The following is a 16278-nucleotide window of genomic DNA, read 5'->3' on the forward strand; positions in this document are numbered from 1 at the left end:
GGCATGTTGCTGGTTTTTTAAATGTAAAGAACGAAATCTTGACCAATCTTTTTTTCCTGAGTGGTACTGCAAAAACCATTTGCAACACAAGTAACATTACTGTAATCATTTACTTTGTGACTAATATGTGCAACCAACTCATGGAACTCCCTAGAATCAAATGTGCTCTGGGGTGGTATATTGATTAACCTTCTGTAAATCAATAACAAGACAAACTAACTACCATCTTTTCTTCAACAATGAATTGGTGAATTTATGGGATTTGTTGCCCTTTGTACATAATCCCTCAGCTTTTCCCCATTCTACGGTGTTTTTCCATGTTCTTCTAAGCACCTAAGATAGGATATTGTTTTTTGAAAAAGTGGTATATAGTCCTGATCACTTCTTACCCCTGCAAGGGACTTTCTAGTTCCCACAATCACTGGGACCCTTGGACCTGATTTGGGAATTGCTGTTGTCGTCTTCCTTGTCCTCCACTGTCTGTGATGTTCCATAGCCTGTAGGTTTTTCAGGTTTGTCCGGGGTGGGGTGCAACCTATACTTTAACACTTCCTCACTTGTTGTTTGTCCTCCATCTCCAATTCATTAAATTGATCAGTTTTTATGCCCAAAGGCCCTAGAATGTCCATACCAATAATGGTATATTTGAGCAAGATGGATGCATTAAAAATGCACGCCTTCCATGTCCTGTTCATCTTAGACCGGTAAATTTTATGCCCACATTTTGGCTACTCACTGCATAGCATTCTGTGCCATTAAATGCTGAAAATGCAAACCTTGTTTATAGGATTTGCTGGTAACTGCTGTCTGTTTGGCGGACAGATACTGCTGCTCCTGTGTGTGTCCTATTAAGACACATTTTCCACAGTGACCCCTCTACCCAAATAATATCAATCAGTGGTCATCCATCTCTGTAACCCTTTTTAAAGGTAGTCAGGAAAGATACCAGAGGCGAGAGGTGCATCCCTTTGTAAGGAAATCCACTCATCCTCTCCTTTATTATCAAATGCAATATGACACACCTCATGTTTATCATCTTCCACTGTGTCTGAATGAATTACATATTTAGGTTTCTCAATCTCTTTTTTTAACTGTTTAACCTAGCTATTCCTTCTGCCTGTTTCTATCAAAATTGTTTCAGATTTACAGGCGAAGAGCTTTGTTTGAAAATCTACCGGGCATACTTTCACTCTTCCTGTATATTGATGGCTCTTATAACTGTCTTTCTCAATATTGTAAGGTTTTTGTAACATTAATCAACTTCTTCTTCTGACTTTTCTTTGTAAATTTGTTTGCTCTCTTTTTAGAAACACCCCCTGTTCTTCTTTCATATTTTTCTGCCAGGCTTTTTAATGATCACAATTTTGCCATTTTCATTGTCTTATATTTTTACTGTGTGAAGCATAAACTGGTGCCTTTGCTCACACACCTGTGCTTGATCCTGGTACTACCAGACATGAAGCGGCAGTGAGCTGGTGGTGCTTGGAAGCAGCTCTTCTTTTCTGTTGTGAGGTGGTTGCTCCACACCAATTTTGCTCTTCAGCCCTATTTTTACCTCACCAATTACTTCAAATGGCTCAGTGCTATTATCTTCCAAATGCCAAGGATAATAATTGGTATGAGTATAATGTCCCATCATCATGCATGAGTCCATCCCTCATTAGTTTTTGTACCAAATCAGTGAGGAGTATCCAGAATTTCTTTCAACCTGGCGAATACATTTAATATCCCCTGGAACCCCCTTTGACTTGTTCCTGAAAAGCAATGTATGATAATTGTTTTTGTGTGTCTCTTTTTCCCATGTCTCTAATTGTCATTTTTGATATATGTTTGAATGTACCAAGTCCTAAAAATGTTCACTTTTGTTCCATTAATTTATCTGTGATAGTAATTTTAAAATTATCTAATCAATTTGGCTGTGAGGCGAGCTGTCTTATTAGCAGGTAAATTCCATTAAAAACAGCTGTCATACGTCCTACTTTAATGTTTAACTGATAATCATCTTGTTTTAATTGAATGAAAGTTTTAAAACATTTGGGAATGAAAATCCATAAACATCTAAGTAATGCATCTGTCCATATATCAGGTCCTGCTGTATATGCCACCCATTCTTCAAATGTACGCATGTTATAAAATATGCCTTTTTTATCATTCCACTGTGGTAAACTCTGTAATAATCTAGACTGTGTATATATCTCAAATCTGTAGTGGTTCCCTGTTCTATAATTTGACTGATTTTTGTGTTTTTAACTCTTCCTTAAGCTGGGATATCAAAATAGTATTTTTGGAGTTAGTTAGTCTCTGTTAATTCATCTAATTCTTCTTCCTTTTCCTTCAGATGCTGTTTAAGGTCTGTCATTTCTACCTGTAAGTGTTTAAGGGATGTGTGGTACCTGTTATTGGATTCCTCTGTCGACTGCAGGGCTCCTATGCACTTTTGACAGAGATCTTGGATGTCATTTCTGAACGTTTTAAACTCACTTTGTTTTTCTTTTAAAAACGTATTAAATTCTTCTGTCAATGTATCATAAGCTTTATTTCTGTCCTCAGCTGTATGTTTAGCAGTGGCATCATTCCATGCTTGTACATAATGTTTAAAAGGTGTTACAAGATCTACAAGAGACTCTGCCAATAACAGATTTGACTGCTATTTGCCATAATTCAGAGATTAATGTACTGACAGGACATAAGTGCTTTACATCTGGATATAATGAAAACTGCGTACCCTTAATTAATTCTTTATCATGAACAGATCTGTCTGCACAGTCTATTTTTTTAGTAATATCATGCAATACTTTTTTATGGCATAATACACAAAATGCAGCTTTTCTTGAATCACACAATAAACATTTACTATGATATACTTCATTTTTTGCAAATACCAATCAAATGTTACAATCCACTTACATGATGCCTGTATGTCAACTTTTCCTAATAAGGTTTTACACTTACTAATGTGTTGTGTATACCAACATTGCAATTTACCCCATATTTTATCTGGTTGATCTGCTACATTAAGAGTAAAACATGGCTTACATTTTCTAGAATTCTGCCTGATAGCATCCATACTAAAAATGTGACACAGAAAAAATTCTTACCAGTGAGCAAGAAAACAGGTGATCAGGCTGTTGTTGCAGATGGATGGAAATTTTTCAAAGTCACTCGAGAAGCTGGTGAAGCACAACAGGCAGTGGACTGCTGTGCAAGTAGATATCCACCTTTTCTTAGAGAAGTTATGGCACTGAGACTTGAATTTCAGTCTCACTCCGGATGTAGACATCTAAAAAACTTTACTACTGCAAGCTACATAAACTGGAATACTTCTGTTTAGGATTTACACATATGTACTAGTTATTGAAATTTGACTGAAGTGACCCTTTACAGGGCTTACCATCACTCTCCCTGTGTTTGAATGCAGATTTTAGGTTCAAATGCAGGCTAGCTTGCTATTGAAAAAATTATATGGGGCTGCTTACTGTGATGGATTTGAAGTCTTCTTAAGACGCTCAGTCTTGCTGGCTGGATTCTGCTGAAATCAAAGTCTGGTTATATTTACATTCACAGTCTGTTGCATACAGAAACTTGCAGAATATACACTGATGAGAGAATATACTTCACAGCATCAACTTAGAGCAGTAACAAATAACTTTTTTATAATAAACCAAATGCACTAACGTTACAGCTTAACATACTGTTCCATTTTACTTCTCGTATAGTACAGATGATGTGAGAGATATAACATTTACCTCGAGACAAATGTGTCTCTACCAATAGCCTTAACATAACTGGATTAATACAGATCTTTATATACAATTTTAGTCATGCACACACATATACATTTCCTCTTGGTATTCTATTTTGGAGAATTGCTCATCCTGTAGAAACAATACTGATTGTTGCAGATGCTGACGCAAACTGCTGACTTAATAATATTATTTTTCAGCTTTTCTGACAGTGTGAACGAGAAGCACCCTATCAGAAACAGTACCCCATTCCATGAGAAGCACTCTATCAGAAACAGTACCCCATTCCACGAGAAGCACAATATCAGAAACAGTGAACATCCTGTCAGAAACAGTGCCCATTCCATAAGCCTCTATGAAACAGTGCCCATTCCACGGGCTTCAATATCAGAAACAGTACCCCATTCCATGAGAATACATTGTGCAACACAAGTACTTGTATAAGAACATCTGTTCTTGTGCCAAGGAAACAGATTGTAACAGTGTCATAAACATGTCCTGTTGTTTAAGGAAACATATTGTGTCCATTATTTTTATATGCAGAAACATGTTTTTAAGGAAACAGATTGTCACAGAGTTCTTTAAAAGCAGATTTTGCATTTTTGCTCTTGCACACATCCTGCTTGTAAGGAAATAATGTCCATTCAGCAGATCCCTTATTTTCCAAGTCACAGACATTTAGTACGGATGCTAATCACATACTGCTAGACTCTATTTCTACATTTAAGCAAGCTTTATCTTATACCTTATTCATGTTGCATATGTGTAGCAAAGTTACTTTCAACCTTAGTATATTGCTGAACACACTCTAACAACATTGCCTCAAAATGCCCAGATTCACCAGTTGGACTGGAGTGTACACCTGAAACTGCCCTTTGGACATGCCTGGATAGGTACAGTGAACTGTTTTACTGGATGGCTGGAAAGGTCAAATAGAGAGCCTTGTCCTTCTGTACAGTACAGGAGGGTCTAAAGCTAGGGTTTATAAGTGCTTGCTACACGTTTTGAGCAAGTGCTGGGCTGAGAAATGAATGGCTTGAGTGCTTAAATTGAAAGTTTGTCTAGTTCCAAGGGAAAAATTGAAGAGGAGACTTTGTGGAGCTGGGAATAGTTTTACCCTAGCTAACCAGTGCTGCCCAGTGCGCAAAACCGGGCAAATATGGTATTTATAGCAGGGAAATGAAAGAGATAGAAATTAGCCCAAAATGGCCAAAAAACTACTAATTTCTGGGCTGAAACCACACCTCCAGGGACAGATAGGCTGTTCAAAGCTCCCCTCTCTCACAGGTGAACAGAGAAACTTCCTTCTATCCAAGTAAGGTATTGGCAAACACATAGAATTTAACACTGCCCTGAATTCAGCACTAACCTGAAAACTGGACTATACTAGCTTAGAAGGGCGGGAAGCAACTGTGTATATATATATATATATATATATATATATATATATATATATATATATATATATATATATATACTTTACTATATATATATTATAAACAGCATTTGAGAATATACAAAATCCATTGGTATATATATATATATATATATATATCCTCAAAAGTAAAAGGCCGCAGTACCCGTGCTGATGTCTGATGAAACAGCATTTGGGAATTTACAAAACCCATTGGTAGGTGTGTCATTAAATACTGGGTATTCTCAAAGGTAAAAGCAAACTGCTTCTGTGAAGATTCAGCTAGAAGTATAGCAAAAATTCCATTTGCTAAATCAATAACTGTAAACCATTTACTCTGTGGATCTAGTTTAACAGAAATTTCAGGTGACCCAGGCACAACATGTGCTGCTGGAGATGTGAACTTATTTACTAGCCTCAGTTGTAAAACCAGTCTGTAACTACCATCCTTCTTCTTTACTGGCCACATGGGTGAATTCCACAACTTGATTTTCTGACTATAATACCTTTCCTTTCCCAGTCTGTAATGCATTTATGAATATCCCCCACTGCTTCTCATGGAATGGGGTGCTATTTCTGATTGGGTGCTTCTCATGGAATGGGGTACTGTTTTTGATATGGTGCTTCTCATGGAATGGGGTACTGTTTCTGATAGGGTGCTTCTCATAGAATGGGGTACTGTTTCTGATAGGGTGCTTCTCATGGAATGGTGTACTGTTTCTGATAGGGTGCTTCTCATGGAATGGGGTACTGTTTCTGATTGGGTGCTTCTCATGGAATGGGGTACTGTTTCTGATAGGGTGCTTCTCATGGAATGGGGTACTGTTTCTGATAGGGTGCTTCTCATGGAATGGGGTACTGTTTCTGATAGGGTGCTTCTCATGGAATGGGGTACTGTTTCTGATATGGTGCTTCTCGTGGAATGGGTTACTGTTTCTGATAGGGTGCTTCTCATGGAATGGGGTACTGTTTTTGATATGGTGCTTCTCGTGGAATGGGGTACTGTTTCTGATAGGGTGCTTCTCGTGGAATGGGGTACTGTTTCTGATAAGGTGGTAACCTGTCTGTAAGTTCATCTGCCTTTACAGTGGCATTGGCAACCAGACCATAGTCTGTTTTATCTTTAGCCCATAATTCTGGAAATTCTTGCATCAACTGTAATAAAAGTAATAAAATGTTTTTGTTACTGAAAGTATATTATTGAACATTCCATATGCATCTATTTTCAACTCTGTACTTTAATTTTTGTAAAAAAGTAATGTCTTACGGCTTTTACTGGTTAGGGGTCGCCACAGCGGAACTCTGGTCCTCTAATGATTGGCAGTGGATTTTTATGATGCCGAGGTGCCAGCCCGAAGCCCAGCCTTCAAAGAAGGCACACCCATTCACACTTGCACCTACTTGCATGTCTTTTGCTTTTATTATAATTGTGTAACTATTTTTGTTGCTATGTTTGATTATCTGTGGAGCTTTTCTCCCGGGCCTCCACATAAAATGGGCTTTTAACCCAGTGGATTTTCTCAGTTAACAAATGTCAATAAATAAACAATAAATAAATAATAAATAAATTGCTATCTTAAATCTTGTCCCTGCTCTATGCAGTCTACTGAACACAGTTTTTTGAACATTTCTTCTGTCTGTACCACTGTACATATCATAGCATCTTTATTTCTCCACAAAATCTTATTAAAATCTAACACAACACCTAATTCTGGCATAATGTCCATTCCCAAAATGGTACTGTCACACTGGGGATGTAACAAGCATATTTCTGTTATCCTCTTCCCAGGCTGATTGGCTTTATTCAAAAATCTAATCTCCAAAGGCTTGCTGCTGACTGCAGCTACCTTTGACCCTTCAAACCCTGATAGTGTGAGAACTGTATTCGGGTCCTCTGGCAGACATCTGTTTGTAACTGAAACTGAGACCTCTGTATCAAGTAACACATTGTGCCACAATTCCTTTCCCATGAGTAATGAAATTATGGTCTGCTGTCCTTTCCAACCTGGAATGAAGTCAAATACACCAACTGATTCTGTGCTGAACTATCACAGCCTTCATACATATTCTGAAAATCTGGTATGTCACTAGCAGCATTAACCTGGGCTACAGCATACTGCTGATCATCTCTTGGGCTCAAACTTTTTACACCACTTATGTAATTCACCCAGTCATTAACCATACTGGGCTGCCTTGTATCAGAAAAGCTAACAGTATTTCCTGTCTCTGTAAGTGCATTCCCTTCAGAAAACAATAAACCAGTTTCAACGTCACTGGAAGCAGGAGCTGTAGGAATTGTCAGTGCTGTGTCTGTTTCAGATTTCAAACCATCCAGTCAAGGATACACTGAATCATACTGTGAATAATGAGGTGTTTTTTTAGTAATCTCACTTACTGCCCTACCCTCAGATCTTTTAACCTGCCTAGCGTTATTGGAAACAACTGGAACTAAATCATCAGTACCAGCTTACACATACTTGTGTTTCCATGTCCAGCATTTAGGACACTGTTTTGTACATGCCCAAGCTTTTTACAAAAAAAAAAAAAAAAAAAAAAAATCAACTGCTGGGACTGATGAAGTCTGTTTCACTGCTGCAATATATTTATCTATAGAAAAAAACTTATTACTGACATCTGATGCTTGCAAAATCTGTTTCTGTCTAACCACTAAATGGACAGCTTCCTCTAAGGTCTTGGCTGTAGCAATTACATTTAACTTGATAGCTGTATCAAGTCCCTGAACTCTTTGCAAAAAAAGCTTCAATCACTTGTTTCTATACATCATCCTGTTTCATTTGTCTGTCAGAGTAATTGCTCACTATGGCATATGCTAAAAAAACAATGCTGCAATTTCCATAATATTGTCTGTTCTAGTAATTCTGAATTGATCTAACAACCTATGGTCAAAAGATGTTTTCTGTGTCAAAGCTTGCAAAGCTGCATTTAGCCGGGCACAAAGGTTATCAAGAGGTAAATCAAGTATCTCAATGTAAGTCTTAAGAGTTTTAGGAAGAAAAGCTTAAAAAGATTTTGACAATTCCTAACCCCAAGTAACCCCAGTATTACTGCACCAATCTTCAAAAACCATAAGATTCTGAAATAATCCCTTCCTGTCATCCCATTTAGGAAGTAACTGTAACAGTTTTGATGTATGATACAATGCTCAAGCTGTGGTTACACCCACTTCATCTGCAGCCAAAGATTCAGACTGAAAGGAAGATTGCCCTTGATCTGTCAGCTTTACTATCATTTTGTCAGTTTCACGGTAGGTGAATTATCCTTTCTCTGAAGCGTAAAACTGAAAATTCACTACAGCAAACGACAAAAATCTCAAACTCAGAAGTGGTGAATATTCAAATTTGACATATTTTGAACATTCACCACACTTCCGCAAACAGCATTGATGTGCGTTGCACAGTAAAAAATGTAAAATAAAAGGCAGCTGTTGCAAGACAAAAGCGACGCTTGGTAGATGGTAAATCCTTTATAAGCAAAGTGAATGTGAAATATTAAAAATCATGTTTTGTAAGAGGGGGTACCCTGAAACCTTTGTCATAGATATTTTTAATGAAGTTAAGACTAAAAGAATGAATGGTCATTTTCTTGCACTACTAGGGCAGGTGTCCACCAACAGTCATAATGACTGTAAACCTTTAAATTTTGGACAGGTGCTTATTCTTACCTACACATCCAATTTTTATGATATTAAAAACATTATTTCCAAATATTGGAAAATATTTGATGTTGACCCTGAATTATCAGGGAAATTTGGTATTGAACTGCAAGTGGTTTACAAAAGAGACACTTCCCTTAAAAGACTGTTTGAAAAGCAAAAATTTGACACCCACAATGGTGGTACTTTTAAGTGTGGGAGGTGTGCCCAATGCCCTTATGTTATGGACAGAGAAAAAATTAAGCTCAAAAAATTTTGGATATATTTCCAGTTGAAAAAGGATGTACTGTTACACTAAAGGGGTTGTGTATTTGGCCTTGTGTAGATTCTGTGCAAGTTTCTATGTAGGTAAAACTAAGAATGCCCTAAGGTTAAGGATTTATCAACATATATACGATATCAGAAATAAAAATGAAAAGAATGCATTATATAAACATTTGGTTAGTGAACCTACCCATTCCTTCCTGTTCTTATATTGGAACAGGTAGATATGGGACCTCATGGGGGACCCTTGAATGAGTATTTGGAGTTTGTAGAACTCAAATGGCAAATTAGACTTGATGCCTATCATGCTCCTGGGTTAAATGATAGAATTTCTTTATCTTCTCTGTTGAAATTAAAATCTATGTTTTTTATTTAGTTATATACATTGTTTAGGGATGTTTTAAACTTTTTACATGTATTATTGTTTTATATTTGGCTTGTATTAAGTATTTGCAGCCTTGTTAATGGGGGAAAATTATGTCAGTTATTTGTGATTGGGTAAGCAATGTATTTAAACAGGTGCTAATTGCAGTATTTTGTAATCTGAGGAAGTCATCTACCAGACGAAAGTGCTTAATACTGCTGTGTTTGCTTGCACTGCTTTATCTTGGATGAACATTGTCTGTATTTTTTCTGGATTTGGAATTTTCTGCTTATAAAGGATTTACCATCTACCAAGCATCGCTTTTGTCTTGCAACAGCTGCCTTTTATTTTTCATTGTTTGCAAGACTCTACTTGTTTTACAGTAAAAAATGTGTTTTCAGGGGGGCAAGCCCCCCCTACACCCCCTCACACTATAGTGAGGGAAAAGGTACATTCCGCAATCCCCACTATACTGTGATCTGCATCAAAATGTAGAAATTCACAACAGCAAATGCTGTATTGCATTCGCTGTTGTAAATTTCTACATTTTGACATTTGTGTTTCCAATTCTACCAAATTGGTAGTTTCTCAATAATGTGAATCGCACAAAGTGTGATTTGAAAAACGATAGTAAACCAATCTGTCATGCGTTTTGCAGCTGGTTTTAAGAACTGCTTATTAGTCTTAAAAGGACAATCCCAGGGATTTTTTGTTTTCATTCTGATCTTTGTTTACATTTTCAGTCTGGCATTCTGGGCATATCCAAACTTTGGCTGCGGGGGTTGGGGGAGGGTGCTTACAGGAAGCTTCAGAGGTGTTAGGCAGATTCCTCCTTAAATTGCAGTTGTACTCACAACAGCCCTTAGTCATTCATTAGTTTCAACTGTCCTTTTTATCCTCAGAGAAACTAGCATTTCAGGAATGTTATGATCTGACTTGCTAATACCCTGCAGGAAAGCATCTGAGCAGTGCAAAGTTAAAACATTGGTGAACAGAGTTTTCAGTTAATTTCATATCATATTTTATTTTGTGCTGAATTCTAAATGAGAGCTAAGTGCAATGATTTTATGACACAAATTCCCTAGCTTCTGTAGAAAGCACCTAAAAGATGCAAGTTTCAAACCGTAGTAGAAACAGTCTTGTTTCTTTTTTCATGTTCAAATTGATCTCTGAATACTAGCCAAGTGTGATGGTTTTCTTACCTACTAATAGCTCTGCAAAAAGGCATATGTCTTCTAAAGGGTTCACACACGAGTAGACAGTCTTCAGTTCATTTTGTTTTATAGTCTACATTGCTCATATAAACTCGGAAAGCTGCTAGAACAACACACTTTGTGTTATCGTGCATTTTCTGAATGATAAGAAGTCTGAGCTCAAATATATGTCATTATTTAGTGACTTTCATCTTCATTGATTTGGAGGAAAACTGCAAATTTTATGAAGAACAGACCAAAAACATCAGATGAAAATTTGAGCATTCTGCAAAAATCTGGACAGTTGAGAGGTATGAGTCACACTCATCCATTCCTTTAATTTCATATTTTATTCTGTGCTGCTCTCATGCATTTCCTGCTATACATACTACATGCTACATGCTACATACTACATGTTGGCGATTTATTGGTCGCACTGTATGATATGCCCTTAAGCAGTTTTCTTTCTCTTTCTACCTTACAAGTGTATGCGTTATTTGTACGTGATTCCACTGTTATCTGTAGACAAGTAACTGAAATGATACACTGTGTTTTCTTTTGTCATCATTTTGTCTGTATTGCCTGATGAGTGGCTAATTCCCTGTCTGACAATCCTTAGTCTTACATGACACTTTTCAAACTGTGGTTGCTGTTCCAAGTTACTCACAAGAAGTCAACATCAGAGCAGTGACACAACTAGTATCCTACCCGCTTCACTACCTCATACTCTAATACCTTGCCCTTCATGGCAAATCCACACAAGATAGATCACTTTCCTTGTATGTGTGCTGTGCCCTGACTTCATATACTGCTTTTGCACAATTATATACAGTGTCACTGCACGGCTGCCACATCTCCTGGTGCCAAAGTGGGATTTTGGTATGAAAATGTGAGATTTTGTACAACCAGTGCGAAGGACTGGACTTATATTTATTTATTTATTGCAGTTGGTTTACCAGAATAGTCCATTGGGCCATAAAGAACACGTTTTCAATGGAGTCCTGGGGAGAAAAGCTCCAAAAAGAAATCAAAATGTACATTCAACATTTGACAGTGACAATCTAGGTACAGAGAGTTGTTAATACAATGTAGGCAGAATAAAAGTAAAACTAATCAGATATAGAATAGCAGTCATAACAGTTAATACAATGAGAAGAAACATGCTAGTAATAGAAAATGAAAACATTAATACAGATTAGAGAACAAGCATAGTAGCTAAATAAAGTAGGATATGATATTGAAGGACATTAAGTAGAGTTAGTTATGTGGGGTGGGAGCAAGAGCATTCCCACTGTGATGCTAGGTGTAAGAAAAGAGACTTTTTGAAGGTAGAGTGGTTAGAGGTGGTGCGGATGCTAGGTGGTAGGGAGTTCAAGAGGCGAGCGAGGCTGAAGGAAAGAAGGTTTTTGCCTGGGGGATGAGTAGGTTTATGCACTTCTAGCAGATTTTGATTATTAGACCTTAGAACTCTGTTAGGTAGGTGCATTTTAAAGGCAGAGGAAAGGGAGGGACAGAGGGAGGGGTTTAGAATAAGCTTATGGGCTAGAGTTAGTTGAGTGTAAGTTAGTTGATTGGGAAGTTCTAGCCATTTTAGTTTATGGAGGGAGAGACAGTGGTGAGCGGAAGACCTATGGCTGGTGGCAAATTTTGCAATTTTGTTATAGCAGGAGGTAAGCTGTTTTTTTAACAAGGACTGAAGATTAGTTAGTAGTGGGGCACCATAGAGAAGGGAGGGGATAAGGAAGGAAGTAGAGAGTGATTTTAGTGGTAGATGTGAGGTAGGCATTCTGTCTATAAAGCATGCCAAGTTTTTGATGCGTTTTTTTGATGTTTGTACATACTAGTGTAACTTTTTTCTCATCTGTGTATTAAATGTATATCTACAATCGTATGTTATCTGTCAAATATTGTTGTAACCTACTTTGTCCTATTAGAGCTTTTCTCCCCAGGCCTCCGCTGAAAATGGACATGTGTCCAGTCGGACTATCCCGGTCAACAAATGTAAAATAAAATAAATAAATAAATAAATAAATAAATGTTTGTTTGCAGGTGGGAGTTAAATTTAAGTTGGTTGTCGATTTGGACCCCAAGTAGTTTGGTCTCTGACACTATTTCGAGAGGTGAGTTGTTTTGACTAGTAATTAAGAATGTATTCATGTCGGGAGGAGTGACTTTGGAAGGAGAATAGCATTAGTTTGGTCTTGGTAGCATTGAGAGCTAGATGATTGCTTAGCATCCATTGCTCTGTGGAAGAGAAGGCATCTTAGTAAGTTTTTGTAGTGTAGTGATAGAAGAGGCAGAACAGATGATAGTTGAATCATCTGCATATTGGATGATGCTAGAGAAAGGGATTGATTTGTGGAAGTCGTTAATAAAAATATTGAAGAGAAGAGGACCCAGTATGGAGCCTTGAGGAACTCCTGTAGGGGTACTAAGGAAAGAGGCGGCTTTTTCCATTTTACAGCTTGATATCTGTTAGATAGATAACTAGAGAACCAGTCCAAAGAGGAGGAGGATAGGTAGAGTTTGGAGAGTTTAGTTAAGAGCAGGCTGTGTGAGATAGTATCGAAGGCTTTGGAAAGGTCAAGGAGTAAGGTGGAAACAATTTGTCCTGAGTCACGGGCTTTATTTACAATTTCAAGGAAGGAGGAGGGCAGTCATAGTGCTATGATTAGGTCTGAAACCGTGCTGTGTGGGAGTTATAAGATTGTTGTCTAGGAGGTGGGGTAGGAGTTGAAGTTGCACACATTTTTCAAGGATTTTTGAAATGGGGGACAGGATGGCTATGGGACGGAAATTAGTAATGTTATTATTGTTACCACCTTTGTGTAGTGGTATAATAAAGGCTCGTTTCCAAATTTAGGGAACTATGCATTCTTGTAGGGAGTGGTTAATTAAGATGCTAATGGGGTAGGCAAGAGTTTCAGCAGCTATACTGAGAAAGTAAGAAGGGATATTGTCAGGAGCATTGGTACATGGTTTCAATTTCTGAAGGAGTTTCTTAATAGTAGATGTAGGAATGGGGTTTAGAGAGAAGTGAGGTCAGGAGGGAATTATGGGGTGGTGGTGATTAGGATAGAATTTGTGTAGAAGAGGGGGGTAGTGGAGTTAGTGGGTGGGAGTAGGGTGAAGAAGTAGAAAGTGGGGGGGTGGGTGGGTATTGGATGATAGGGAGGAGTTGGAGAATAAGGAGGTCAATTTAGAAATAGAGTCAATAAAGAAAGAATTAAATTGGGTGGCTAAATCAAGTTCTGTAGAATATGGGTCTGGGGTAGGAGTATCTGGTTTGCTGGGGTGGAGGAGAGTAGAGATCCCTTTCCAGAATTTTTGAGGGTTGTTTTTGTTATGGTTTTGGAGTGTAGAGAAATAGTTTTGACGATCATAAGTAATGAGTTTTTTTACTTTATTTCGGAGCATTTTATATTCGTTAAGGAGTGGAGTTGTCTTATGTTTTTGGTAGCGTGCCCAGACTTTGTCTCTCTGTCTCATGGTAGCAAGAGTACTTTTGGAGAGCCATGGGGCTGATTTAGTTTTTATTCTCTTTGTTTGTAAGGGAGCTTGGGAGTCTAGTAATTTCAAGAATGTTGAGTTGAAGTATGAGACTGCATTGTCTAGAGGTAGTGTTTTTAAACAATTCCAATTAACTGCTTGTAGTGAGTTAGAAAAGGTTATTGGGTTGAAGTTTTTTTGGTCACGGATAGTAATATAGTTATGGGTTCGTTGAAGGATAGTGGGAAGCCGGTGGGTAAAGGTGGGTATGTGGTCACCAAGTGGGTCGGGAAGAGTGCCACTGTTGGTGAAATAGTGAGGATGGGAGACTAGAATCCAATCCAATATACTCCCATTGGAGGGGTTTTTGGCTGGGTGAGTTACCAAAGTGATGAGTTGTGAGAAATTGTAGAGGTTGATGTTAATGGGGTTTGTAGGAGACTGGATAAGGGCCCAGTTAATGTTTACATCTCCTAGGATTATGGTTTTGTTACTAATGTTACTGGATAGCCAGGAAAGATAAGTTTGAGAGTGGAGATATTATCACCTGGGGGGGATATAAAGGGAAGCTATACATATGTGTTTATAATTATTGATTTGTAGTAGGGTAAGGAGAAGTTCGGCGTTGTTAAAGTGTGGGATAGGTTTGTTGTGGGGAGAAACTACTAGGGAGGAAGAATATAGAAGGGCTACTCCTCCACCTTTTTGTGAGCTCTGTCTTTTCTTATGATGGAGTAGTTTGGAGGGATTATTTCAGAGTCTTTAATGTGTGGTTTTAGCCAGGTTTCAGAAATAGTGAGGATGTCAGGTTTATTGTGTGTGAGCCAAACATGAAGGTTTGGGACTTTGTTTACTACACTTTGGGAGTTTAAGGAAGTGAATAATAGGGATTTATTTATGGTGGTTGTAGTGGTGGGGCCTGGATTAGGATGGATGTCTCCAGATGAGAGTGCTAATCTGATGTAGTATGGAATAGTTTAGGTGAGTAGTTAGCAAGGAGATGAGATTGGGTTCTTTTGTGAATTGGAGGGTTTTGTTAGTAGTTATGGTGATAGAGTTAAGCGTGGTAGTAGATAAGTTTGTGTGAAGGAGGTTATCGGAGGGGTATAAATGGGGGGATAAGAGGGTATGAGTGTGAGAAAGGTGAGTTGTGAGGATTAGTTGTATGAAAGGGTTGGAAGTGGATGGAAATTGTGGGCTGGGAAAGATGGTAGAAAGAGGATAAGGTAAGGAGTAGTAATAGTGAAAGGAAGAGGAAGGAGTGTTTACAGAGCATGATGGGAAAGAGTTTAATAGAGTAGTAGTATTAAACTAGAGAAGTAAGGTATATAGGAGATAGTATGTATATATGTACTAGATGTTATCTAGGTAGTAGTGTATGGGGAGTTGTATTAGATTGGAGGGGGTGTGGTTTGGGTGTGGGAATATAATGGGACTGGTTATGTAAGATAATGATGGGGAGTTGACTGTAAGTTGGTTTTGGCGGGAAAAAAGAGGATGTGTTTTGGAAGTGGGATACTGACTGGAGTAGTGTGGCAGTGGGTGTGGTATTAGGAGGAATAAATGTAGATGTACTGGGGGCGGGTGAGATTTGGGGGCAGGGTAGGGGAGGCGGAGTGAGCCACTTGGAAGCGGCGGATGCCCTGAGAGCAGAAGAGGTACTTCAGTTTACTGCTAAAATAAAAGCTCATTTTCTTTTAGAATTTGATTTATTTATGCTGTTTCATATAATATTTACATGTTATAAAGACACTATAATGGATTTATGCATATACTGAAGGAAATGTAGAAACATTTCTGTCCTAAAATTCTCATTCTCAGCAATTTCTTGTGGGATCATTAAAGTATTTCTGATTCTGATATTTTACATTTTTGATGTTTTAATCACAGGACACAACTGCCCATGCAGTGGCTGTCCTGCATAAAGTGGGACATGTGATAACCCTGTGTTACTGACATTACTGAAGATCGCACACACATAAAGTGGGACATGTGATAACCCTGTGTTACTGGCATTACTGAAGATGTGCAGCACACACATAAAGTGGGACATGCGATAACCCTGTGTTACTGGCATTACTGAAGATCGCAACACACATAAAGTGGGGCATGCGATAACCCTGTGTTACTGGCATTAC

Source organism: Protopterus annectens, chromosome 7.part1 (genome assembly GCF_019279795.1).
Source record: "Protopterus annectens isolate FY-2018-M chromosome 7.part1, PAN1.0, whole genome shotgun sequence".
Taxonomy (NCBI): domain Eukaryota; kingdom Metazoa; phylum Chordata; order Ceratodontiformes; family Protopteridae; genus Protopterus; species Protopterus annectens.